The sequence below is a fragment of the Haliotis asinina genome, chromosome 7 (genome assembly GCF_037392515.1).
Source record: "Haliotis asinina isolate JCU_RB_2024 chromosome 7, JCU_Hal_asi_v2, whole genome shotgun sequence".
Taxonomy (NCBI): domain Eukaryota; kingdom Metazoa; phylum Mollusca; class Gastropoda; order Lepetellida; family Haliotidae; genus Haliotis; species Haliotis asinina.
This window is the reverse complement of record NC_090286.1, coordinates 59162379-59189535: the sequence shown is the minus strand read 5'-3', so window position 1 is coordinate 59189535 and position 27157 is coordinate 59162379. Positions and strand designations below refer to the sequence as shown.

Here is a 27157-nt window from a genome sequence, read left to right as displayed (position 1 = left end):
TCATGCCATGCCATACCCAACGCCACAATGAGACTGGATATTGGTGGCCGTGATCTCACTGAATATTTGATGAAGATCCTGACTCAGGTGGTTGTTCCTTCACTACCACTGCCGAGGGAAAAATCGCCAGGCCAAGGAGAAACTGTGCTATGTCGCACTGGACTTAGAGCGGGCGATGCCTTCTACTTCCGCTTCTTCCTCCCTGGAGAAGAGCTATGAGCTTCCTGACAGGTCGTCGTCATTGGCAAGGAGAGGTTCCTTTGTCCAGAGGCCCTCTTCCAGCCATCCTTCGTGGGTATGTATCAAACGGTATCCACGAAACAGCATACAACTCCATCATGCAGTGTAATGTTGATATTCGTAAAGACCTATATGCCACCATGCTCCCAGGTATCGCAGATAGAATGCAGAATGAGATCCAGCCCTTGCCCCAGCAACAATGAAGATCAAGGGCAGCGCTTCACCAGAATTCTCAGTCTGGATCGGTGGCTCCACCCTTGCCCTTTGTTTGACCTCTGAGCAAAGATACATCAGCAAGCAGGAGTACGATGAGTCCGGTCCATCCGTTGTTCACAATAAGTGTGCTTAGTTCCTGGTACTGCAGCTGCATGTGATGTTGACATTGAAGAGAGCACTTTCAGTCATTTAGAAGACCACTCTTTCGTAGTTTTATTCTGGTAGTTGGAGCTGTATTGAAATGCATTGAAATGACAAAATTCCTGGTGTCCTCTCCTTCATGTTTTGAGCTTTTAAGTATGTTTCCTTTTGGTATTGGGTATTCATAACTTTCATTGTGTCTTTTATATGTTTCTACTCTCTTGGATCTCTTGTATGGTTGGTTTGAAAACGAGTAAAGAGAGAGATATTCGGTTTCTTGCACTATTCACTGCTGCAGACTTCATGGAAAGTGACGTCGCCTGTAACCATCCGTCAATAAAGTTACGAAATCTGAACGTAACTACACGGAGTAGTTTTGCCTAATTGTTTTAGTCTTTCAGTAGATGTCAGTAGCAACAAAAAATATTTGTAATAATTACGGTGCATATCTCCATACACAATGTATGCTGACAGCGCACGAAAAGTTGGAGAGCTCTTGTCTGTATAGGCACGTGGAATACTTTGAAGTGATCTGAAGAGAATCTGAGGATTTAATGTCAAGAAGAATAGCAGTTCCACTCGTGTGTTTGCTGCAAAGCAAAGGAGCGATGACCACAACCAAGTAAATTTACACTTTTGGTACATACAGATGCTGACGACAATGAGACTTCATGTTGCGAGCAGAAGGATAGATCAGGTCCTTCAGCTACCATGACACAATACTCGATAAACACTAGAAAGTTACAATGAGAACTGGGAAGACAATTCGGTATTGTGGAGAATTTTGGCTGCAGAAATTCTGGACACGCTGTAGTCTGTTAATGATGTTGGAAGCTGCAGAACGAAAACTATGTTAAGGTAATAGTGATTTCTGTTGAGTATTTTACAGAAATACACAATATCATAGTGTGTTCTAATTGATTCCTATAATGAAACTGTGATGTCCACGATTTTCATGTTTTAGTTGTTTATCTCTTCTAGGGTGTGTTACGGTTAAGAGTCCCCTCTGAACCAGCAAAAAATACCATACACAAGTCTTAAATATTCAATAATACATTGAGCAAACAGTGAGCAAGTTACAATGAATCAAAATACAGATTTCTAGTACGATGCACTTGAGTCACAAGTCTAAGGTAATGGGTCACACATATCAAATATTAACTCACCAGAATCTTGGCATTTTACAGTGAGATCAGATATTTACTGACGCTTGTTTCCACAGTGAGCGGTCAGGCACGGAGTGTCAGTCTTGAATCTGATATTGTTGACAAACAGACGTTGATAGGCAGAGGCACACAGCTCCAGTATTTCCGAGTGTAAGTCTGTATGTGTCTCAACAGAGCCATCCTTTATATACACTGACAGAGTGTCGGGAACATTCGCCATTCATTTATAACTTCTCGAACAGGAAGTAAACAAGAGATTGCTATAGACTGTCGCTAAAAATGCTCTTGCCATTGAATATATATGATATGAAAAGAGATTAACATTAACTTACGACTATCATACCGCCAAGAGAGCGTCGAAAATCTAGGCCCTGGAATATTGAGGGCATTCCTTTCATTATTTCAAAACTTGATGATGCAGTTATATAAAGAATTATATAACTGAATTTATTAGTTATATAAAGAATTGACATAATTTATCTGACTGAATCTTTCTTCAAAATCTGGTATCCATCTGGAATCCATCTGGTATCGATGTTTTATCTATCCTACATCAGACTGTCTAAAGGAGTTAGATTATCAGGCGGCGTATACGTGCTTATGAACAAAACTGTAACTGCATACTGTCAGCAGGTATCAGATTTTCACAACAACCTGCAAACTCTTTGCTCTGTAAACATTTTGTAGCGATATCATCTTAAAGGAAATGCATGTTTCTCCACTAGCTCAAAGGTTCATGCTGCAGGAGACAACACAACAACAATCAAGCTGGTAGATCGGTGGCTGATAGAACATTCAGTTATGAACGATGAGGTCACGCCTTTTGGTGACATGAACGCAAGGATAGCGCTTAAACACAACCCAAAGGATACGCTTTGATGAAATCCCAGAACACAAACATGGCGTTGTCTGTAACAGTGACAGCTTACCTGTAAGAACTATAGTTGACGGTGTGAATGTGAATGTGAATGTGGATGTGGATGTTGATGTTGATGTTGATGTTGATGTTGATGTTGATGTTGATGTTGATGTTGATGTGAATGTTGATGTTGATGTGGATGTGGATGTGGATGTGAATGTTGATGTTGATGTTGATGTTGATGTTGATGTTGATGTTGATGTTGATGTTGATGTGAATGTTGATGTGGATGTGGATGTGGATGTGGATGTGGATGTGGATGTTGATGTTGATGTTGATGTTGATGTGAATGTTGATGTTGATGTTGATGTGAATGTTGATGTTGATGTTGATGTTGATGTGGATGTGGATGTGGATGTGGATGTGGATGTGGATGTGGATGTGAATGTGAATGTGGATGTGGATGTGAATGTAAATGTAAATGTGAATGTGAATCTGAATCTGAATGTGGATGTGGATGTGGATGTGGATGTGGATGTGGATGTGAATGTGAATGTGAATGTGGATGTGGATGTGAATGTGAATGTAAATGTGAATGTGAATCTGAATGTGAATGTGAATCTGAATGTGGATGTGGATGTGGATGTGGATGTGGATGTGGATGTGGATGTGAATGTGAATGTGAATGTAGATGCGAATGTGGATGTGAATGAGTAAGAATGAAGATTTTTATGGATATCAACTTCTTTATGAGAGAACACAACGTTTCGGAGTTAATGCTTACTCCTTCATCAGGTGATTGGGAAAGGGATACAGAGGTGTATTTATATGTACAGGTAAAACAATAACAAAGTAACAAGTGGAACGAGTTAACGAAAGCTAGTATAAACAAGCACTGATAGGAAGCCGATAGTTAAGATAACAATGATGGAAGCCAATGGTAATGCATTACAGTTGATTGGATATGTTTACATAACACAGATACGGGATAAGGACGATGTACATGATTGGGGATAAGGATGGAAGCCAATGGTGATACATTACGCATGATAGGATGATGTACATAACACACGATAGGGGGTGAGCATGTTTGAGCATGATTTCTGGTCGAATTTCCTGACTGAGGTCTGACCTATACATTGGAGAAACGCTGAGACCAATCAACACCAGAATGAAGGAACATCAGACCTCAGTCAGGAAACTCGACCAGAAATCGGCCATCTCTGAACACATTCTCAAGAACCCTGAACACTCAATTCGATTTGAGGACACTAGGATACTATCTATCAACAACAACAACTGGCGCCAAAGGAAACTACAAGAGGCCATCGAGATCCGGAGACAGAAACCAGCCATCAACCGCGACCAAGGAGTGTACCTACCAAGTGCCTGGGACTTATTGATAAATTAATCTCATCTACCTGTGTACATTCTATCTATGTAATTCATGTATAGCCAAGCTACCCGAGTACACCCTTACCTACCTGTGTTTGTACATCATCAACCCTCATGTAAACATGCTCACCCCCTATCGTGTGTTATGTACATCATCCTATCATGCGTAATGTATCACCATTGGCTTCCATCCTTATCCCCAATCATGTACATCGTCCTTACCCCGTATCTGTGTTATGTAAACATATCCAATCAACTGTAATGCATTACCATTGGCTTCCATCATTGTTATCTTAACTATCGGCTTCCTATCAGTGCTTGTTTATACAAGCTTTCGTTAACTCGTTCCACTTGTTACTTTGTTATTGTTTTACCTGTACATATAAATATCACCTGATGAAGGAGTAAGCATTAACTCCGAAACGTTGTGTTCTCTCATAAAGAAGTTGATATCCATAAAAATCTTCATTCTTATGTATTTTCACTTCTAAATGACATTCAAAGACTTGATGTGAATGAGGATGTGAATGTGGATGTGGATGTGGATGTGGATGTGGATGTGGATGTGGATGTGGATGTGGATGTGGATGTGGATGTGAATGTGAATGTGAATGTGGATGTGGATGTGGATGTGGATGTGGATGTGGATGTGGATGTGGATGTGGATTTGGATGTGATTGTGATTGTGAATGTGAATGTGAATGTGAATGTGGATGTCAATGAGGATGTGGATGTGGATGTGGATGTGGATGTGGATGTGGATGTGGATGTGATTGTGATTGTGAATGTGAATGTGAATGTGAATGTGAATGTGGATGTGGATGTGGATGTGGATGTGAATGTGAATGTGGATGTGGATGTGAATGTGGATGTGGATGTGGAAGTGGATGTGAATGTACATTCACCGCCTGTCGAACAGTTTTACAATGGCTGTGTCCACGACGCATCAATAGACGACTATATGACCTTGTGTGGTATATGTAGGGCTTGTAACAGTGGCAGTGTCCACGGCACATCAATAGGCGACTATGTGACTGCGTCTGTTATATCTTGGGCTACCGGGCATTGTAACACTGGTGGTGTCCATGGAAACATCAGTAGGCGACTATGTGACCATGTGTGTTCTGTGTAAGGTTGCCTGGCTGTGAAACAGTGGCATTACATGATTAGGAGAGCCTAGAAACAGACTATGGAAAGTAGACCGTAACTGACCCCAATGCACCATTGTTTTGACCGTAGTACACAAGGTAAGATGGCATTATAATCAAACTATGATTAATCACTACGGCCATCAGAACAACGCCTGTGACCGAAAGATGTGATGGCGCCCTAAGAAATAAGCCGAAAATCTAATCTCTTATCTTGATGTTTCTAGTGTAAATGGTGTACATTTGATCAAGGATGTGTAGCATGTGTAAGTCAATAAACTATTTATTCACTGAATATGACTACATTTTTTATGTTGTCAGAGGAAGCATCAGAATTTCTGAAGGTCGGAATTTTGAAATGTAGATTTTATCGGTAGGAGATTTTATCGGTAAGACGCTGAGATCGTTTGTCAAACCGCTGGAAGCGTTCGTACAATCTATCAACATCCTTTAGGCCCACCGGCCCATCAAAGGAAGTGACAAGTCACAGTCCACCGGGCCATCAAGCTGGGGTTTGGGACCTCTGCTGCTGACTAATTATTCATACAGACAGACATATTCTTTTCAGTACAAGGTCTTTGGCCAGAAATACAGAAATTTTACTCTTCCTAAAGACCCATTTGTATATTACATATTTGAATACTTTACAGCGAAAAAAAAATGCATGCATGCTATATATATATATTGTATCTTACTTTGCTGTATGTGTTGTGCTTTCAAAAAAGGATTAACGTTTCATGCAAAATATCAAAATTATGCAAAGAAATTACAGAAACAAGGTTATGTTATGCAGTATTTACCAATAAGTGTATTAATCATTCAATGGAATTATTAACACCAAGAAACTTGACATATCTCACGATTGAATAAACCCCGTTCTTAACACTTTGAAGCATATGTTAGACCTGACTGGTCGTCATGTATAGCAAAGGGATCCTCCGATACAGAACTTGGCCCAATAAGGACATGCTTTAAGCGATAAAATGCATAGACTGCTCTGCCAGAGGATCAGGAGGGTCACAGGGTATGAGTGCTGGCTGTCATACAGTCATATGGAGGTTATATTAGGTATTGATCTTGAATCGTACACTGAGAATGACAGTTTGAATCTTCATATTTATGAATAGAGAGACTTTCACTTTGTTCCATTCAACAGTCAGAGAAACCATAATTTGTACGCTCTCCACAGACAGGGAAACCATCATTTTTACACTCACCAACATCCAGTTAGATCATCTTTATACTCTCCACAGTCCGAGAGGCAACCACTTTTGCACTCCAACAGTCAGAGAGACCATCACTTTTGTACTCTCCAACAGTCAGAGGCTATCATCTTTACACTCTCCAACTGCCAGAGAGACCATATTTGTTACACTCTTCAACAGCCAGATAGACCACCACTGTTACACTCTTCAACGGGGAGACCATCGCTTTTACACTCTCCAACAGGGAGATCATCATCTTTACAGCCTCCAACAGTCGGAGAGACCATCTCTGTTACACTCTCCAACAGTCATAAAGACCGTCTTTGTTACTCTTCAACAGTCAGAGATACAACAGTCAGAGAGACCATCTCTGTTACACTCTCCAACAGTCATAAAGACCGTCTTTGTTACTCTTCAACAGGCAGAGATACAACAGTCAGAGAGACCATCTCTGTTACACTCTCCAACAGTCATAAAGACCGTCTTTGTTACTCTTCAACAGTCAGAGATACGAGACCATCTCTGTTACACTCTCCAACAGTCATAAAGACCGTCTTTGTTACTCTTCAACAGTCAGAGATACAACAGTCAGAGACACCATCTCTGTTACACTCTCCAACAGTCATAAAGACCATCTTTGTTACTCTTCAACAGTCAGAGATACCACCACTTTTACAACGTCCAGCAGTCAGAGCGACCATCTTTAATATTCTCTCCAACCGTCACATTCATATTACCAAAGGCTCATCATCTTTGATGCGTGTCAGAGCTTTACTGTGTGAATGTATTCATAAAACAGTCCAACATTCAGTTATCAATCTCTTGATTGCACACTGATCTCCAAGTTTCATATCGATTTGTTTTTCAAATATGAACAAAACGGGGTCAGACTGGGATCAAGAATACATACCCCTGTCACCTTAGAAGATATAATGGCTAACATGTGAAAATCATACTTTCACTCGTGGAAGCAATCGGAACTACATATAATCTGTTTATCTGCGTAACATACCCAACAGAAATGACACAGTCATTTTATGTTGCTCAGATACAAATACGTTGTGGGAACGTTATAATTACCCAAAGCCATTAATCGATGGTTTTGCTGCAGTGAATAGGACATCTCGGCTCCTTACTCTTTTTCAAACTAGCCATGCAATAGACACAAAGGAGTAAAAAAGACATTGAAAAGATATTAAAGACAAAAATAGTTATGAATACCCAGTAAGAAAGGCAGCATGTAAGAAAACATGAAAAAAGCTCCAAGCATTATGGAGAGGCCATGAAGTACGTTTTCTTTGTCATTTCAATATTACAACAGTTGAAACGATTCGAAGAACAGTAAATGATAGCAGCAATCACAATGATCATAGGTATTTGCCTGAATGTCACCGCTTTATGCAGTGTCAGTACCTAACACTTTCTGTGAACAATTGATGCACCGGACTCATCGTACTCTTGCTTGCTGATCCACTTCTGCTGGGAGGTCAAACGAGGTGCAAGAATAGAACCACCGATCCAGACGGAGTATTTTCTCTCTGGAGGAGCGATGACCTTGATCTTCATAGTTGGTGGAGCAAGGGCTGTGATCTCCTTCTGTAGTCTATCAGCCATTCCTGGGAACATGCTGTTACCTCCGGAGAGAAGAATGTTGGCGTATAACTCTTTACGGATATCAACATCACACTTCATGATGGAGTTGTACGTTGTTTCGTGGATACCAGCATACTCCCCACCCAAGAAGGATGGCTGGTACAATGCCTCTGGACCACGGAATCTCTCGTTGCCAATAGTGATGACCTGTCCGTCGGGAAGCTCGTAACTTTTCTCCAAAGAAGTGAATGTGGCAGCCGTCTGCATTTCATGCTCAAAGTCAAGTGCAACATAACACAGTTTCTCTTTGATGTCCCTGGCGATTTGTCTGTCTGTGGTGGTGGAGTAACCACGCTCACTTAGAATCTTCGCGAGGTAATCAGTGAGATCACGGCCACCAAAGTTCAACCTGAGAATACCATGGGGTAGGGAGCAACCTTCAAAGATGGGAGCAGTGTGGGTGACACCATCACCCGAGTCCAACACGATACCCGTGGTACGACCAGAGGCGAGCAGAGACAGAACTGCCTGGTTGGCCAAATACACAGCGTGAGAGTTGAAGGTCTCGAACATGATCTGGGTCATCTTTTCACGGTTAGCTTTGGGATTGAGGGGTGACTCTGTCAGAAGGACTGAATGCTCCTCTGGAGCCACACGGAGCTGGTTGTAGAAGACGTGATGCCAGATCTTCTCCATGTCGTCCCAGTTGGTGACGATACCGTGCTCAATGGGGTAATTCAGGGTGAGGATACCTCTCTTGGACTTAGCCTCCTCACCAACGTAGATTTCCTTCTGTCCCGCCGTCTGAAATGTAAAATGTATTGACGGGTCAGACGATTGTTATTTTTGACACAGCCAAAAGGAATATTGTTTCAATTAATAATTTTGGAGTAGTTGATTGGACAAAACAAGACATCCAGAGTCTTGACCGCCTGACCAGAAGGATCATGTCTGATAACAGAGCACACCACCCTCTTTCCTCTCTTAATCGTTTATATATGCCAATCAGTTCAGGAGGTCGGGGTTTGATTAAGGTGGAAGCTCTTCATGACAGAATTTATTGTGTACTTTTGCACATATTTATTTATCGGATGATTCTCTGGTGATGCACGTCAAGACTCACAATGAAAGCAAGGAGTTCCACAGCTATTTTAAGCGTGCCAAGGGTGTTGGACATATTCTGAAATTTGAAGTTGATTTTGCTCATGGTGATGTACTGCTGGACAGTACAGCGATGGGAGTAAACCAGGTGAAGTCCTTTACCAAGTCTGCCCAGCGCCGGTTCTTTGTGGAGAAGCTGTCTGAGAAGCCATTGCATCTTGTGTACATGCAGTGCGTGGAACAGAACAGCAGTCCAACCGACTCCTTCGCCTGGTCTCACATGTGAGACTGAGGGCTTCCTTTTTGCTGCTCAGGACCAGTCACTTCCCACTCACAATCGCCAGACTGTGATTCTTAATCAAAATGTGAACATGAAATGTCGTCTCTGCAATGAATCTACAGAGACTGCCCAACACCTTGTGAGTGGATGCCCTTCTTAACAGCATATCTTAAAAGACATGATGGCATGGCTCGCTGCTTTTACTATCGTCTCTGCCATGCCTGTGGCTTTGACCCGGAGGTCCATCCACGGTATGACCCTGGACATGTCCAGGGCGTCTTCGAAAATGAAGCTAATGAAATTATTTATATCATTGAATTTTCTGTCCCTTTTGACAGCAATGTGTTCATCTCTAGTTCAGATTATACAAAGTGCGTTAATACGGACGTATATCCTTTTCAGACTAAATCATCACAACTTAAGCATACTCTTACTTTAGATGTAATGCTCACAACTTCAAAGCTGAAGCAGTACTAGTTACGAAAAGTGTAAATGTAATAGATACCCAATGTCCAGTGAGTACCATGTATTACGTTTATGTCCTTTATATTTAGAAATAAAGTAAAAATATCTGCCTTATTTTTCCACAACCAACCGTCAAGACATAAATCACTTATGCTACTTCGCATAGAAAATGTTGAATTATTGTAAGGTAGCCACAATAATGTTGTGATGTACCACCTATTTATGTTGAGGAAAACGTGTTTATGGTATTTACTGATTTATCAATGTCCTAATAAATAGTAAATTTACAGGTTGCGCATTAATTCATTGGTATAATTTTACACATCATGTACTGATGACCTCAGGGCAACATACACAAACACATATCTGTCTTTCCGTCTGAGAGATGACAAAAGTATATAGAAATATAATCGAAGACTGTGAGTAACTGATATCTTCCTAACAAATGTTAAATTGTAATATTTCAAGATGACACTAGCAATATTAAGTGTTATACCTGATGACGGGGACGACCAACGACGCAGGGGATAACAGTTGTTGGGGCATCACTACCAGCTAACCCGGCCTTCACAGTGCCAGCGCCGTTGTCGATAACAATCGCAGCAACCTTGTCATCACTCATAGTGTAGAGCAAGTATCGTTCCTTGTTGCACGCCGGCTGAGGACTGAAGTACTCTACATCCTCCACAGCTGTATTTATGTGCGAAGATCAATGCAGTTCTCGGGTACCACAACAGTTCCCTTATAAAGCACTGTCATACTACATGTATTGATCCCGTGGAACGTGATAATAGCTGTGCCAGTTTTCGGGGATGGGGCAAGGGTGGGGAAATAAGGAAGAAGAGGAGACTCGTCTCAGAGATATGATGGTTCGGTACGGGAGGGGTGTTGCGGTGCAGGGTTGGAATGTCAAGAAGAAGAAATCAATAATTATCAATCGATCAGAGATTTGCACGTTTTGTTTTGTTTATAAACTTCTGTCAAAACGAAAGTCACTGACTTCACTTGGAAACAAAGCGGTATGTTAGATTTATGCTGATTATTTTACAAACAGAAACCATTTTCCAATACATTTACTGAAAGTTCATCGTAATGCTGGTCTTGCATTTGCTGCAAGTCAAAGAAAGAGTCAAGGGGTCAAAATGAACAAAATCAGTAAATCAGTGTTCATTGAACAAATATGCACGAAGAGGCACGACAGAAATCAGGGAACACATAATTTGTAGCGAGTGTGGCCACCGTGGCATCCATACACACCAACACATGCCTCCTTATTGACGTCGTTTGGATGACGTCCGGAGGGATTCTGTTCATGGGAGTCTGTTCAAGTCTCTGTTGGTTATCTGGAGGTGATACAACCTGTTTCAGCTGACGATGAAGATGATCTCAGAGATGTTCACTGGGATTCATGTCAGAATACGAGAACGCCAGAGAAGGTATTACGCAAGACGTTAACGTTATGCATGTATTCTCAAAACCTTCTGGCGGTGTGAGATCTCATTGTCGTGATACAAAATGACTTCACTTGGACGTTGTCCAATAACACCACAAAAGGTCTCAATACTTCATCCCTGTATCGCGAGACATTTAGACTTCTTGTTCTCTTGCCACAAATGTCGCCACATACCATGTCGCCTTCTTCACTGGACAGCTGAACTTCTTGAACGCATTTTGGTATCAGTCGCTCTGAGCAGTGTTTGCCCTCAACTCTAAAAAGCTTCAGGCCCCAAGGACCCAGGGTGTCGGTTCACAAAAGCCTCTGAGCGCTTACTTACTCTGTACGACTTACTGAAGGATACCTAGCATATTTCGTTCCATGCAGACATAGTAAGCCCGTCGTAAACGTCTCTTAAGTTAAGGGTTATTTACGATTTACAATGTCCTAACTTGCACAGTTGGTCAGTCTCTCCTGGATCCAAGACTCGTACTATGCAATCGTTTCTGAAGCAATTGAACCGACTTTCATCTGTAAGTAGCACTCTCTCCAAGCCACCGACGTTCAGTTCGTACCTATTTGCAGTCTGTGTTGACGGTGAAGACGGGTGAATGCCATTCCACAGAAGGGTCGGAACTCTCGCTTTGGAATATGCTGATATTGACCTGGCTTCAGTTTAAGGCTCTTGCCAGTTAACGTTGTGATGCCCCCATACTGGCGATACCAATCGCCTTTTGTCATTGTCCTCGGCATATTCGTGCTGTGTTTTGGTATACTCTTGTATCTATGAACTGTGCTATTCCTACCCCACTGTCTATTACATGACACATGCTCTTCATCTGTGATGAGTTTCTCATAGACACTGTTGGTCCATTGTCCCAAATGCTAACTTCATTATAAGTACTGTAACTTAAAAACATTTTGCTTTGATTCTATCGATCATTAACACGTTTTTCTTTTGCCCACTAGTTAGGAACATGTGAAAAGAGCGCAACATATAAAGACAAACAATAAAGAATTCATTTTCCCCCAATAGGGGTGATAATGTGTTCCCTGTATTTAACGCATCACAAATTCTACGCTTGGGCCAGAGGATGTAGACTAACCTTTAGCAAAAATAGGTCTTAGCCTTCATTTTTAGGGAGGGTTAGTATAATTTAAGCATATTCTAAAGTTATATACAGTTTACACGTGGGGTTTACATATTGAAACGGTTCCAGTTTGCAAACGAGATGTCTAAAAGATTACCGTTTATGGACATTTTTGTCATTTCATCTGCGGATAACACGTTGCCCGTTCACGAACACCTGGTGTCATCAATGATTAGCAGTGATTACCGATATTTTGCATTTTTCACCAACTTGGAGGTCGTTTCCTTGATAAATCAAGAATCATTGTTCTTAACGTAATGATACAAAACACTGAATAATATTTTTTCCTATGCCCTATGGTTGGATACAATACTAAAACGCTAAAGAAATGTCACGCTACGAAACAATTGCCAGATATGTTTCATGTTAATTTTAATGATTTTTTCTCTTTTTTATATGTTAGGTAGACCTGGTTTTGTAACCAAGGTTCAAATAGCCAATTTAGCCAATCTGGTTTCAGATGTTTTAGTTTATACAAGAAACATGTCGTCAAAATGCAGTAACCAAAGCAATGATGGGATGTATTTCATGACAATGACAATGCACGTGCATCCGGAGTTGTCTTCCCTATAAGAAGAGCCATCGGCTGTAATTCATGTACAGCTAAATCATAAGAAAGGATGAATATGTTCACTGACTGATCTAAATTGTTTGCCGTATCGTCATAATAGAAGGTGTCAGAAATGTTTGGTTGTGGGGTGTGGTGATGTGGGCTGGATTCTTCCACAAAACCATTGTCAACCTGATCTAGAGATCTATCCCCGTCATGTCCAACGTCAACTCCGTATTTACAAACGACAATGACACGCCTTACACAACACTGAAAACTATGCAGAATTTGTTTTCCTTTCGGTGTCATTTCAGATTAAATCTTATTTCCAATACCACCAAAATATGGTTATACATATATTATGTATGTTTGCAGTGTGCGTAAACAGAGTTCACGATGTGGATAAGAGGCACTGTCGCTGGATAAGAGGCACATTTGAGCACGACTAAATCATATGGTTTCCTAAGAAATGATGTTTTCTTAATAACGGAAAAGTGTCAAAGAGACACATCCCTGAGTACCTGGTGAATCTTCATTTTAATCCAATTTTCAACAAACGCTACAATAGGAACTGTGATAAAGTTGAGAATTATTTACATGATGCATCGCAGGACTTGTCCCAGCTGTGGTATCTTTACATATTGTCAAATTGGAAACATTGCAGCCACACTAAAAATGCCACTGTAGGCCATTAACCCGTCATGTCTGTTTGTATCGTTATGGATTTTCACAGCCTGGAATTGCTGATTCTCAAACCAACCAGCTGCTGCCGTCGATTCTTTGAAGGAGAAGAAGAAATTTATTCAATTTAAAGGTCACAGGCAATAAATACAAACAGCATGATGGTTGGAAAACCGTACCCGTCTCGGAATGGGAACGTGCACGAGGGTGCACTCTTGAGAGTTTAACCAACGCCAGTTAGACCAATATCATACCGATACCTTCACACCGGAACACACGTGTTTAATCAGGCGGACATGTTACAAAACAGGGGAAGGGGAGCAACCGCGGACATCATAACTGCCAACCACTACTAATATTGGCGTGACCACCTTTTTTTTCTTAAAGATAGGAGTTGGGTCACCCTTAACAGATACAACATATAACTGCTGTTTAACGCGAAGTTGTAAGGAATGATTAAAAGTCATTGACTTCACTGTTATAACAAGTGTCACTGGTATGAAACAACAAGAGCTAGAACAGTTTAAAGGAACCAACACTGGATAAACAAACGTCAGTAATGTGGGGATTATTTAGTCCCTTTGCATACTCAATGGGTCCAAGTAATACACACTTGAGCAACTAACACAATGTGAACACAAATACAAAAACTAGTAAAGAACCATCATAGGACAGACTACCCTCTGGTTCTTGGGGATTATTCTGCCCCAATTGAAAACACAAAACTCAAAGATCCAACACAAAATCCTGAAGGTAAGATGGACTCTTCCTGTTGCGCTTAGGACGACTACACGTCTGTGCAGGGTCAGTGTCTAGAAGAGGCTCTGGAGGCTGTACTATCTCTGAAGGAGGTTCCGAGCTTGGTGGAAGGTCATGGCTAAACAGGGGATCAATTTCACTGGGAATCACTGGGTGATGGATCACTGTGGGGTTCATATTAACCTCCAGATCTGTATCAGTAACAACAGGTACACTAGGCTCCTCTCGGTCTTCTTCCTGAGTGACCTGCGGCTCTTGAAGTGTAGGTGGAACAAGATAGCAATCTGAGGAGTGAATACGGTATGCTGTGTCGCGTAGCTGTACTCCAACAAATTTACGCACATCGCACCATGGGCCATCAATATTGGAGACGAGATATCTTGAACGAGAACACACCTTGTTTCTATCAGACTTCAAGTAGACAATGTCCCCAACTTTTAACACAGGAGGTAATGGAAACACGCCGTTGTCACTTTTGGCTTTGACACTGTGGGGATGGTTCTTCAAGCGAGAATCGTGTTGAGAGGATATCAATGCTCTGTCTGACATGGGGAATTGCTGGTGAGAAAATTGATCTCGTTGAGTCCAAATCTCACGAGCCGAAAGCCCGCCGTGACGAATGCGCGAGTTCAATGAGGCGACTGCTACTGCTAGGGCCGTGGAAGAGATGGCACCCCTTGATGGATCGGTTCTCAGAATTTCTAACTCTAGTTCTTGAATAGCTCTTTCAGCTACTGGGTTTTTGTTGACATTTTTGACGCGACCAATTTCAAGTGTCATTCTGTGTTTCGACAGCAAGGGGTCATTGTGTAAGGCAAGAAATCCTGGAGCTGGATCAACTTGGACTACGCATCTTGGTCCATCTAGGGGACACATTCCGACACATAAGCGAACGAGAGCATCACGCAATGTGCAAGCCTTCTCATCCTCAATGAGACATGCAAGGGTAAATGATGACACACATTCCCTCAGGACAAAGATCATCTGACGCTCACGACGCATCACATCAGCTGCGTATGAAACTCCAACTACTTCTGGTGGCTCAGAAGTGGACTGTTCTAAGGTCACTACAGGTGCTTGTTTGAGGGCAGCGCACTGGTGACATGTTGAAGAGATGCGTTCAATTGTCTTGTCAAAATCAAGAGCATAGAAGTACCTATGAAGGACCTGTTTCAGTTGGTAAGCAGAGGGATGGTTGAGCTTGAGATGCAAGGCAGTTATGACTCCGTCGACAATCTGGCGGGGAATAATGATGCATTCTCTTGGAGGTTGCAGGGGATCAGCATACCTGACAACCAACAGTCCGTCTTTTGCAATTGTAGCAACAGCGAGGTAGCGTTTGATGTCTTTGATATTGGTCAGTTTCTTGGAAGGACGTGCACCCTGTAGCAGATGCGCATGGGTACGTCTTAGATCACCACACTCACTTTGTAAGGAACGCCATGTGGTGCGAGTCATGAAGGGTAGTCGTACTTTTCCGGACACAATGTCTTCGACAGAGGTACTCCTTACAACGGATTCTTCCATGGTGTCAATAAAAGAGCATATCTGACAAGACTGATCTGAGCAATCTGGAGCGTTTCTGCTGGCAAAATCAGACGGGACATTGGATGCACCTGCAAGGTGATCGATAGTAGCTTGATACTGGCTCACGACAGATAAGAAAGTTGACACTCTCGGGCTGGTTGAGAACTCCCCTCGACATAACTTTCGAAAGGCAAGGACACATGGCTTGCTGTCTGTCAGCACATGAGACTTGTGACGAGACTGGATCAAATAAGGACTGAAATGCCGAATCGCAGCAGCAATCGATAATGCCTCTATTTCACAAGGTATCCATGAAACTTGTCGCGGTTTCAGCTTGGCACTGAAGAAGCCTGCCAGTTTTGTCTTGCCATTCCTGACCACGTACATTGTGGCACCAATACCAGGCTTTCTCAGGGCTCCATCTGTCACAATCCACAATACATCATCTGAGCATGGGAGGGTGATTGTCTTGTTCATGGCTAATGACTTCTGAGCTGACTGAAAGGTTTCGACTTGATCAGTCGTCCAATCTATCTTATCACCCGACTGTCGTCCTGCGGTAAGAGCATCAAGAGGACCTATTGTGGGTGCACATTGGGGGAGAACGCGAGACAAGACCTTGTAAGCTCCAATGAATGACCTGAGGCCAGAGACAGTTTTGGGGAGACTGCAAGAAGATAGGGTTGCGATTCGATGGGGACTTGCTTGAATACATCCATCTTGCCACTTCCATCCAAGGATGGTGACTGATCGTGGAGCAATGAATGTTTTCTTGGGGGAAAGCTTTAAGTTGTTCTTCTGGAGGGCTTGTAGAACCGACTTCCAGTTGTCCAAAAGCTCTTCAGGTGTAGATCCGCCACAATACAGATCGTCAGCGAGCTTTGCCACTATTCCTTTTGCAATGAGGTCGCCAAGTACCCGACACATGAGTTCCTCCAAAGCAGTCTCACTGCCCGGCATTCCCATGGCTGATCGTACGTATACCCTGACACCTCCAAATGGTGTTGCCACTCCACAATATTTCATAGAGTTTCTCGATAGGGGTATTTGATAGAATGCACTGGATAGGTCTGTGGTGACTAGATACTTCCATTGACTAATTTGTCGCAAAGTAGAGTCCACATCCGGAAGCAATGACGGCTGAGGTTTGCTGTAGCGTCCCACATCTCCAAAGGATGTTACCAGACGGAATCCACCAGATGGTTTCTTGACCAAGAAAGACGGGTTTAAGTATTCCACGTTCACTCCCACATCTTCAGGGCGTTTGAATACTCCCTTTGACTCTAGATCATCAAACATTTGCTGTAACTCTACGAGACGACCTCTTGAATATTGCGGCAACCGTCCCTTCCGTTGGGGAGGTAGTACAGGTCCCATATTGACTGTAGCCTGGAATGGGCCTGATGCTCCATTGTATCCTTTCGCAATTGGCTGAAATACTTCATCATATTGGCAGATAAGTTGACGAAACTTGTATGAAACGTCCTCTGGGAGTATGTCATGTGGATCGACTTGTACACTGTCAGAGCAAAATCCAGTGGCATGGTGTGATGAGTTAGTAGCTGGTGTGTTGGGCTGGACGGTGTCATATGAATCTGTCGTCGTGACTCCACGTACAGAGCAAAAATGTTCGTTTTTCCTCAGAGTCTGAGGGTGATCGGACATATTCAGTATCCTTACACGACCGGACAAACATGGCAAAATGCTAGGGGGGGGGGGGGGGGGGGGGCACAAGTTGGATAGTGATGAACAGGAACGTCTAGTGTCTTCACGGGGTTCAACTGCAACAAAGTGTTCATGTTTGTATTCCACGGGCACGGAAACCTCCAGGTATTCACCTGGCCATATGGTTGTTGCATTTTCAGGAGCTCTCACTACGACGGCTCTTCTCACCGTGTGTATGTCTGGGTTCTCATCAGACTTGTAACAAATGCTAGTGTTATCCGAAAAAATGATAAGCTTGAGTGCAGGGCGTATTGTAATGTCGTTTTGTGACAAAAAGGGTATACCGGCGAGTATTCCGACATCAAGAGACTCTACAACCAGACCCTCAAAACAAAACTCTCTGTTATCTCTGTGGACAGTGAACTTTGTTTCACCGACTATTTTCAGCTTTGAAGTACCATCAGCTTGTCTTGCAGACTGAGTACTCCTATTGATGGGGGTACCTAGATACCTGGCAGTATCGGCAGAGATCATGTTGCCGGTAGCACCGGAGTCAAGAGTGAGGCGAACGCAAATGTGGTGATAGAAAGTGTCCATGTATGGCGATTCCTCGACATGGACCCGTCTTGCCGATGTTGTAGTACTACTAGGGTCATTAGCAATAGGTGCATCTGTATCATGACATGTATTTTCCTCGTCACTGGAGGGCACGTCGTCCAAAATGTGTGCAATTTGCCGTGCTTTCATGATATACTTGCGATCTCGGTCGGGCAAGAATTTGCACTCACTTAGGAAGTGATTCACACTAGCGCGCTTTGCTGCTGTACAAAGTGGACAAGATTTGAACCGCTGAGTCGTGGACGAATGTTTTGTGTACTGGTTACGAGTGGATGTCTGAGAGCGCATTACTTTCACATCCTCTGATGTACGTATCTCATCTAGTAAGGAGTCTAAGGCCTGAGAAATTTCGGGTTTGATTGACGCTAATGTGCGTGAACGTAACTCCGTCCCATATCTCTGTTTCACTAAACGGGGGAGGTCTTTGTGTAACAATCGCAACCAAGTAAGCACTATTAGGTTTTCTACGGTAGGAGAGGCTTCTTCGTCCTCGGCAATCGCCTCGCCATGGTGAGTAATGCCTGAGTCACGTAGAAGTAAATTGTCCTCTATGAAAGCTGTCAGGCGTTGATACAAATCCTCCGGTCTCTCATCTACTCCCAAATGAATGTCATCAAAGTCAAGAAAATGACCCCCGGTTGATTGAAAACCAAAATGGAGGCGAATTGACTGCCATATGTACGGTAAAGAGGTAGAATTTTTCACTATGGTGTTTCTCGATATGACAGGGCAGTAGTTTGCGATTTGGCCGAGCATAAGTTCTAAAGTAGTGACTTTTTGTACTGCTGTTTTGCGTTGAGCGACAGCGACATTTTCTCCATCATTTGTAAAACCCCTGTTCGGGTTGGCACGAGATTTCTTCAGCCAAGTTACACCCGCTTCTAACAATGGGGAAAACGCTGCATCTGTGGACAATGTGTACAGTAAGTTTTGTTTCCAACCTTCGAAAGAATTAATGGTTTCATTTTTGGTAAGGATCCATTGTTTTGGAGCCCTGTGTGTTTGTGCCATGATGACAACACGCTGAACGATACTAATGTGTGCCTATCCAGATCAATTGCGACATTGACACCAGTGAGAGCGTGACGCTACGGTTTCGTCTTGAATGGGTCTTAACCAGAAAATTCTGACTTTACAGAAGGGTGAATACGTATCCACGCTGCCACCACGCCAGTTAGACCAATATCATACCGATACCTTCACACCGGAACACACGTGTTTAATCAGGCGGACATGTTACAAAACAGGGGAAGGGGAGCAACCGCGGACATCATAACTGCCAACCACTACTAATATTGGCGCAAAGTTTCATTTTCCATATCTTCTGTCAAAACGTCAGAATTATCAAACATAAATCTGTCCAGTCGTAGACGGTATCTCACACGCTCGAACATAGAGCTATATAATTGCATAATTCCTTTTAACATCATTTCTCTCTTGTCACAGTCTCAAGTTTTTGAGAGGGTATATTTAGAAATGGGTACAATGTGATAAGTCCATTTCTGGTGTCCCCCGCCATGGTATTGCTGGGATGTTGCGGTGTAAAACGTAACTCACTCTCACACACAGTAGTGTCAATCACGTACCTCGAGTGCCCTTTTGCATGTTTAACTTGATGTCTCCCATTGCCGAAGTTAATGAATGCAGTTAACTATTTAGACCGCTGCGGTGGCTGAGTGGGTCAGATCGCGTCCTGGAGGTAACATACAAACAGTGAACAAATTGTTTTTATAAAAACATTTTTCAAAATACACGACTGAATACGGCAGGTATATATTTCAAATTTGTAAATGAATTATGACTAATTTACAATGAGAATTAAAGTCCTTTCGTGCCAAAAACGGCCAAGAGGCCAAATATCAGTCCCACTGATTTGGATCCAGCAATGAACATCATGACTAGGGATCAAAATTTTGTTTTCTAATTAGTGTGATGAGGCGCTGAGTGTATTTCTAGCATACAACATGTGTTTTAGTGAGCGAGTTTAGTTTTACACCGCACTCAGCAACATTCCAGCTGTATAAGGGACAAGGAGAAGAGAAAATCACCGAAATCTTCAATTTTGCTCACATAAAGATGCTAACGACGTTGGTCGTTCTGTCCCATGTGGTCATTGTGAGTACAATGTCGTGACAGTTGTCAGTTGACAGTTGTCAGTCTCTGCCATTGTTACCACCGCATTGATCCGAATAACTGCTTGACTAACTTAGTCCTTCTCTAACGATAATGATGTTTGTTACTTTGGTCACGTATACTCTGCTACAGCACCGATGAAAACCTGACAAAATATTCTGCCAACCCCTTCCTGGATTTTTTTTCTATTGTAAATAAACTGGCTGTCGCCCAGCAGTGAAGGGCGCCATTGTGCAGTCCCCGCTCAGTGAAGTGCCAGTGCATCATACCCAGATAACCAGGCTGGCCTCCAGGGCTTTGAAAGAAGTTGTGATTGTACAATGCCACTTAGAAAGTACTGTCCGTTTGATTCCATTTGAGACCAATGAATTGCTCACTAACACAAAATCTAATAATTGCAACAAAACCAAATTTTGCACAGCCACATGAAATCGACAGACCAACTCTGATGATGTGTCTCATAATTTGGGACACCCGAATAAAAAAGTTATTTAACAAACGATCATCATTTTATTGTCACCTTTCGCTAGTTTGTACGAGGGGGGCCTCTTGCTGGTAGAACAGCCAGGTGGGCAAGGTGCGCGTGTGAAATTGACACGTGTGATTTGCTCGGCGAACTAGACATTCGTGATTGCAGTACCTGAAACAACGAGATTATCACACGACGCTAAGCCAACTATTTGCAAAGTATTCAACTTTTTTGAAACCGAAGGTGAAAGGGGTAGGCCTCAACGTGCTGTGGCTAAGTATCGTTTACGAACTGCACGTGCTGTTTGGATGAAGGAAGGGAAGTCAAAAACTATCTTGAAAAATTGTACCGATTCAACCTGCAATGACACAACTAAGTGGACCGTCTCAAAACCCACACAATGTGAGAAAGTCGATTCATTTCAACAATAGCTGGTAAGAAACGACATCGAGTCTCTATATAATCAAAGTACCTGTGTCTCTCTGCGAATTCTGAAAAAAGCATATGAAGACAAATCATTCTTTGGTCACTTCAAAATATCACTTATGGAAGTTGCTTCACAAATTTGGTTTCCGTTACAAACAAGTAGGCTCAGAAAATAGACGTGTACTGTGCGAGAGGTGTGATATTGTTCGACTAAGAAACCAGTACTTATGCACAATTCGAAAGAAACGTATAGAGGGTTACGAGCCTGTATATTTGGACGAAAAATGGGTAAATGTTTCCCATACCACAAGGACACAATGGTTCGCTTCAGAGTCCTTTGCCAGAAAGTTACCACTTGGCAAGGGAGAGCGACTGATTGTGCTCCATGCTGGTTGCGAGAGTCGGGGATTCCTACTTGGCTGCTCCCTAGTCTTCAAGGCAAAATCTAAAGACAACCGATACTATCATACCGAAATGAATGGGATGGTTTTCTTAGAATGGGTACCAAATCAACAGCGTCTTCTGAAAGTGGCAACACTGACTCCCAATAAATCTCTCAAGTGGTAACCAGAAAACGGCTTTTGAGATGACCCCATCTGCACAACACACGTTTGTTGATTACTTGGCTGTTAACACCAGCACACAAGTCAGCTGCCTGACATTTGAAAGAATTGTCAATATATCAATATAATTATATAATTGTTACATACACCGACGTGTTGGTCTTAACGAGACTCAGAAGTACTTGAGACAGACGTGTGTACAGCAAACATTCGTGAGATGCAAAATGTAGACACAGGTGGACGGTAATATTTTATCAGTAGTTTGTCAGTTAATAGTAATATTTGCCAAAAACCACTAGAAGCGTCCATACAATCTGCCCAAAGCCGGTCGTGGTATTCACGCTCCACTGCCCAGTACAGGAAGTAAGAGAGTGACGAGTCACGGCCCATGGGCAGGCTGGTGTTGGGATCGTGTTCTGTAGTAGAACTCTTGCTGAGACTGAAGTCAGGTATGTTCAAACATCAATGGTATCAGGGCAGTTACAAGTGTTACACTGTCATTCACTGGAATCAGCTGGTGCACACGTTATGAGATATTGTTGGGTGTGTATGTCCGAGTTGCCTCCCTTACAGGACTTACTTCAATGTTGCAGTTGATTACTTCCTTCTTTGAATGTTTTGTATGCAGTGATATTTAAGCGGGTTTTTTTTATCAAGTTGTTTGGGTTTCTCTCTTGTGGCGATGAAACATGTATTATCGTAGCTACACACCCGAGCGCGGCGACGCTCAAACGTCCAAATACGTGTACGCTTTATGTACACAGTCGGCGACCTCCCACTCACTGGTGAATGAACGGGCTAGCTTGGTGTTACTTTGTCAGCGAGGCGTGGCTGTATGTGAAGTACAGCTTAGTGACGTCGTGCGAGACAGTTTACGAGAAAACGCGGTAATTACCACGATCTACGAATAAAGGTGATCCACGAATTTAGGTTGCGCATTGAGGAATGAAAAACTAAATTTCAGTGTTATATGCCGAGGAAATTGTGCAAACATGTAAGGGAAGTAAATGCAACATGTAAATTAGTACAACATGTTGGGAAGCCAATGAAATATTTTTGCAAGGTGTGAAGGGAGTCAGTGCAAGATAGTAACATTTGCAAGCTAAGAAAATTGCATATGGTATACTAAAATCTGTTTACACATTCAATCCAAGTCCTTATGGTTTGGTATTTAAGATATTTGATACTAAAATTAGCCCAGTTGTTTTATATGGAGCTGAAATATGGGGAGTTGCTAAATTCAATGAAGTTGAAATTGTACATATGTTTTGCTGTAAACGGTTCTTAAATGTCAAGCGGTCGACTCCGAAAATGTAGTTAGGAGAGGATGTGGCCGTTATCTAGTGTATGTATATAAAAAGAGGCTGTTAGATTGTATGCCAGGTTTGTAAAGAAATGCTACGATATGTTACTTTTAGACTCTGTAAATGGTAAAACAAACTGGACATACAAAATTCGGAATATTGTCTACTTTTTTGGATTTTGCTTTATGTGGGAACATCGGCAAAATTTGTGTAATGTTGATCAGTTCATATCAGAATTTGTCTTTAGACTGAGAGCAAGTTATGAACAAGAGTGGCACTCATCGCAAGTAAATAGTCCTAAATTTTCACTTTATTCTTGTTTTAAAATCTCATTTAATGTTGAATAACATAGAAGATTTATTAATCACAAAATTCCAAATCGGCCCTTGCTAAATTCCGATGTTCTTCGCACCGTCTCCAAACTGAAACCGTTCGATATATTATTAACCAACGCAGATCGAATAAATTATGTCCTGTGTGTAAAAATAACTCTCTTGAAAATGAATTTCATTTTATTTTAGTTTGAATGTAGTTATCAAAATCTGAGATGTTTGTATTTACCACATAAGTTCTATTCAAATCCCACCATTCATGAGTTTAAAAATCTCTAATTAATCTCTAGTGTTAATTGGCAGTCCAGTAAAAAAACTACCTTTATATTTATATACTACATGAAGTGAAACTTAGAGATTCACTCTTGTGCCAGTAATATCATGCTTCCTTTTGTACATTTTGTAAATCAATTTATTGTCTTTTATTGTCTATTTTATATGCACATACATACATACAAACAATAAAGAAAGATTGAGTGACGTGATTGAGTACATGATTAGTTGTGTTTTGTTTTCTAGGAAGATGGATGAAGTATCTACCCCTATTGTCATTGACAACGGTTCGAGCACAAGCAGGGCAGGGTTTGCCGGGGCCGCCCAGCCGTTGTGTATCTTCCCGACCATTGTTGGCAGGCCCAGAGGACAGGTCTGAAGCCAACAGTTTCTTTTGGATTTTATAGCAGGGCAAACTCTTATCCCGAAAATTGATTGTATGACTTATTTTCATCTACCTGACATAGATTTTATGGTTACATGTGTTTGTATATTTATGATCAAAGGCATATGCTTTATCGGATAATGGAGACTGGTTCGGGTCCGGCGTTGATATAGAGATAACGTAGACAGACATAGTGTGCACTGTAAGAAAAATCCGGTCGTAAGATTAATTAATACTAATCCACTGGGTACGATATCAGACACACATAGAGCTGTCTCATAGAGCTGTGAATCTTGTGTTGTTAAGTATTCTTTTCTAATCCCTGACGAGTACGTGCCCTGAAGCTTCAACTGTAAACAATGCTTATTCTCTGGACTAATCATTAGTTCCTTACTTGAACACAACAAAAGTCCTGAAAGTCATATTGCATTTGCAGCATTAGCTCGAGAAATATCATTCAGCCAGTGACCGATGTTGTAAATACATATAGCGTCTACGCTCGGATGTTGATCTCTATTCACAATGCGTCATCATAAGGTGCAATATCAATGAAAGTGAGCGTGCATGTTCTTACTTCTTTCTGGAACTGTAATATTGAAACATGAGTTTTGGAAACCACGATTACGATTTCAAGAATGGATTACTACAATCACTAACAGGACGCAGTGTACCTTCGGTACGGACATTTTGTACTTTCAGACGTATTCGGACATATTGAGAAGGTAAATTTTCTATCGCTCATTAACAATACCATATTCATATGTGAAAGTGGATATGCTTTATCCCAACGTTTGTTTAGTGATTGTTTCACACCGCAGTCAAGTCTGGTTGAAATATATAAATTATACAGACAACCATTACACTTCATCACAGGTAATTAATTTCAAATCAATCCTCTAGCCATTGGCACATAACGCTGGATGTACTGCTCCACCTACACCTACCAACAGACAGACACATGCACACGCCAAATAAACTAATAAACAACCAGACAAACAAATAAAAAAATTAATGTACATAGTAAGTGACTGCACAAAATCAATGACAACCCCCCTCGCGGATTCAGAACATGTGTACAACATGTGTACCCCCACCCCAACCCACAGCCGTAAATTATGAGCAGTCCCTTAGAAAAACACATACATAGAAAGAGCATGCTTGAAATTATTTCAAGAGTTGTGAAATGTAGACACCAACAACTGATGCAGCCTGAATATCCGACAAGAAGGGAAAAAAGTTGGAGTTATCCCCCTTGTATGAATTTTTATATCGTTATGCAGGGTCTGAATACGACATATGTAGAACATGTTATTTTGCTGACATAAGTGTGTCCTGACACAGAGTGGTACTTAACGCTTGGTCTTTTGTGTCTGCTGTTTACAGACACATTGTTTTTGTCGCCTCATACCTAAGTCGTATACAACTGTCTACGAATTGTAATCATTGAATAAACATATTGACTGCCAGTAACACGATAACTACTGGCATATATACACATAATGCTGAGACGTTCTCTTTCAGGGTGTGATGGTCGGAAAGGGACAGAAAGACAGCTACGTCGGTCACGAGGTTCAGACCAAGAGAGGTATCCTCACTGTCAAGTACCCTATTGAATACGGCATCGTCACCAACTGGGACGACATGGAGAAGATCTGGCATCATACCTTCTACAACGAGCTACATGTGGCTCCAGAGGAGCATCCCGTCCTTCTGACAGAGGCTCCCCTGAACCCCAAGGCCAACCGTGAAAAGATGACCCAGATCATGTTCGAGACCTTCAACTCTCCCGCTATGTCTCTGGCAGCCCAGGCTGTTTTGACTCTGACTTCATCTGGCCGTAAGACGGGTATTGTTCTGGATTTCGGTGACGGTACAGCGCATCCAGTTCCCCTATATGAAGGATATTATTTGCCACACGCTGTCTGTAAGACGACAGTGTCGGGGCGAGATCTAACATATTACCTGTTAAAATTGCTCATCGAAAAAGGCGACGATATCAACTATAACGTCGCCAGAGACATTAAAGAGACGCTGTGCTACGTGGCCTATGACTACGAACACGAGCTGAATACGATGACCAAGTCTACTTTAAACAAAACCTATGTACAGTCCGATGGGACCTTCATCAATGTGGGTGAGGAACGCTTCAAGTGCCCTGAGGGGATTTTTAATCCTCCATTGCTGGGTGAGGAAATGCTGGGTATACAGGATATTTTGTGTCGCTCCATACAGCTGTGTGATAGCTCCATCCGTGATCAGCTGTATGACAATATAGTCTTGTGTGGGGGGTCTACACTTTTCCCAGGATTCCCTGACCGCCTCCGGAAAGAGGTTGAGATCCTAGCACCCGCTGGAACTTCCGTCAACGTGAGAGCACCTCCGCATGGAATCTTGTCAGCATGGGTGGGAGGCTCTGTGAGGGCGGCGTTGCCCTCCTTCATGGATGCTGTAATGACGAAAGATATGTACGATGAATATGGCCCATCTCTAGTTCATCGTTGTTGTTTTTGAACCATCACTGAACCATCATTGTTTTTATTCCTATAAGCATTGTTGCAACATATTCATTTTTGTCGTATTCAGAACACACATACATATATTTCCGCATTGTTAAAAAACAAATCACATTTTGAAAAACTATTTTATCCATAATTGTGCAGGGGATAATGATCGGTGACTTTTCAAAAAGTACCAAATTTTGCTACATTCATACCTAGTTTTATAAGATCAGCGATCATTCGAATTTTGATATATAATATTTACGAGGGCAAACATATCGGGGTTTATATTATCATACGATGCCGTAGGATAAAGTATCATTTTACGAGGAAGTTTTCCATGTCAAGCCTCGATTTCGAACGGAACTATTTTTTCATTCATTAAATTTACTATGCTTTACTACGTTCATTCATAGATAACCAGTGGCTCTTTCAAACAAAACTCTTGTTGATGGGAGATTAAAGGTTATCAATTATATATTTACGACTGAAATATATGTTTGTGTTTTTTCAGACTCAGGGTTTACAAATAACTGTTAATGAAAATGCGCACTTGCTTCATATGCGAGTAGGTAAGTG

General features: G+C 42.0%; 1 protein-coding gene and 2 pseudogenes across 1 annotated transcript in view; 2 read left to right on the top strand and 1 right to left on the bottom strand.

Moving 5' to 3' along the window:
• Positions 1–27157, top strand: part of LOC137291278 (actin, cytoplasmic-like) — a 162525-nt gene that overhangs the window by 147 nt on the left and 135221 nt on the right. The gene's annotated exons all lie outside the window — the stretch shown is intronic.
• LOC137291118 (actin-like) lies at positions 13–26634 on the top strand (annotated as a pseudogene).
• Positions 7784–10431, bottom strand: LOC137291281 (actin CyI, cytoplasmic-like; annotated as a pseudogene).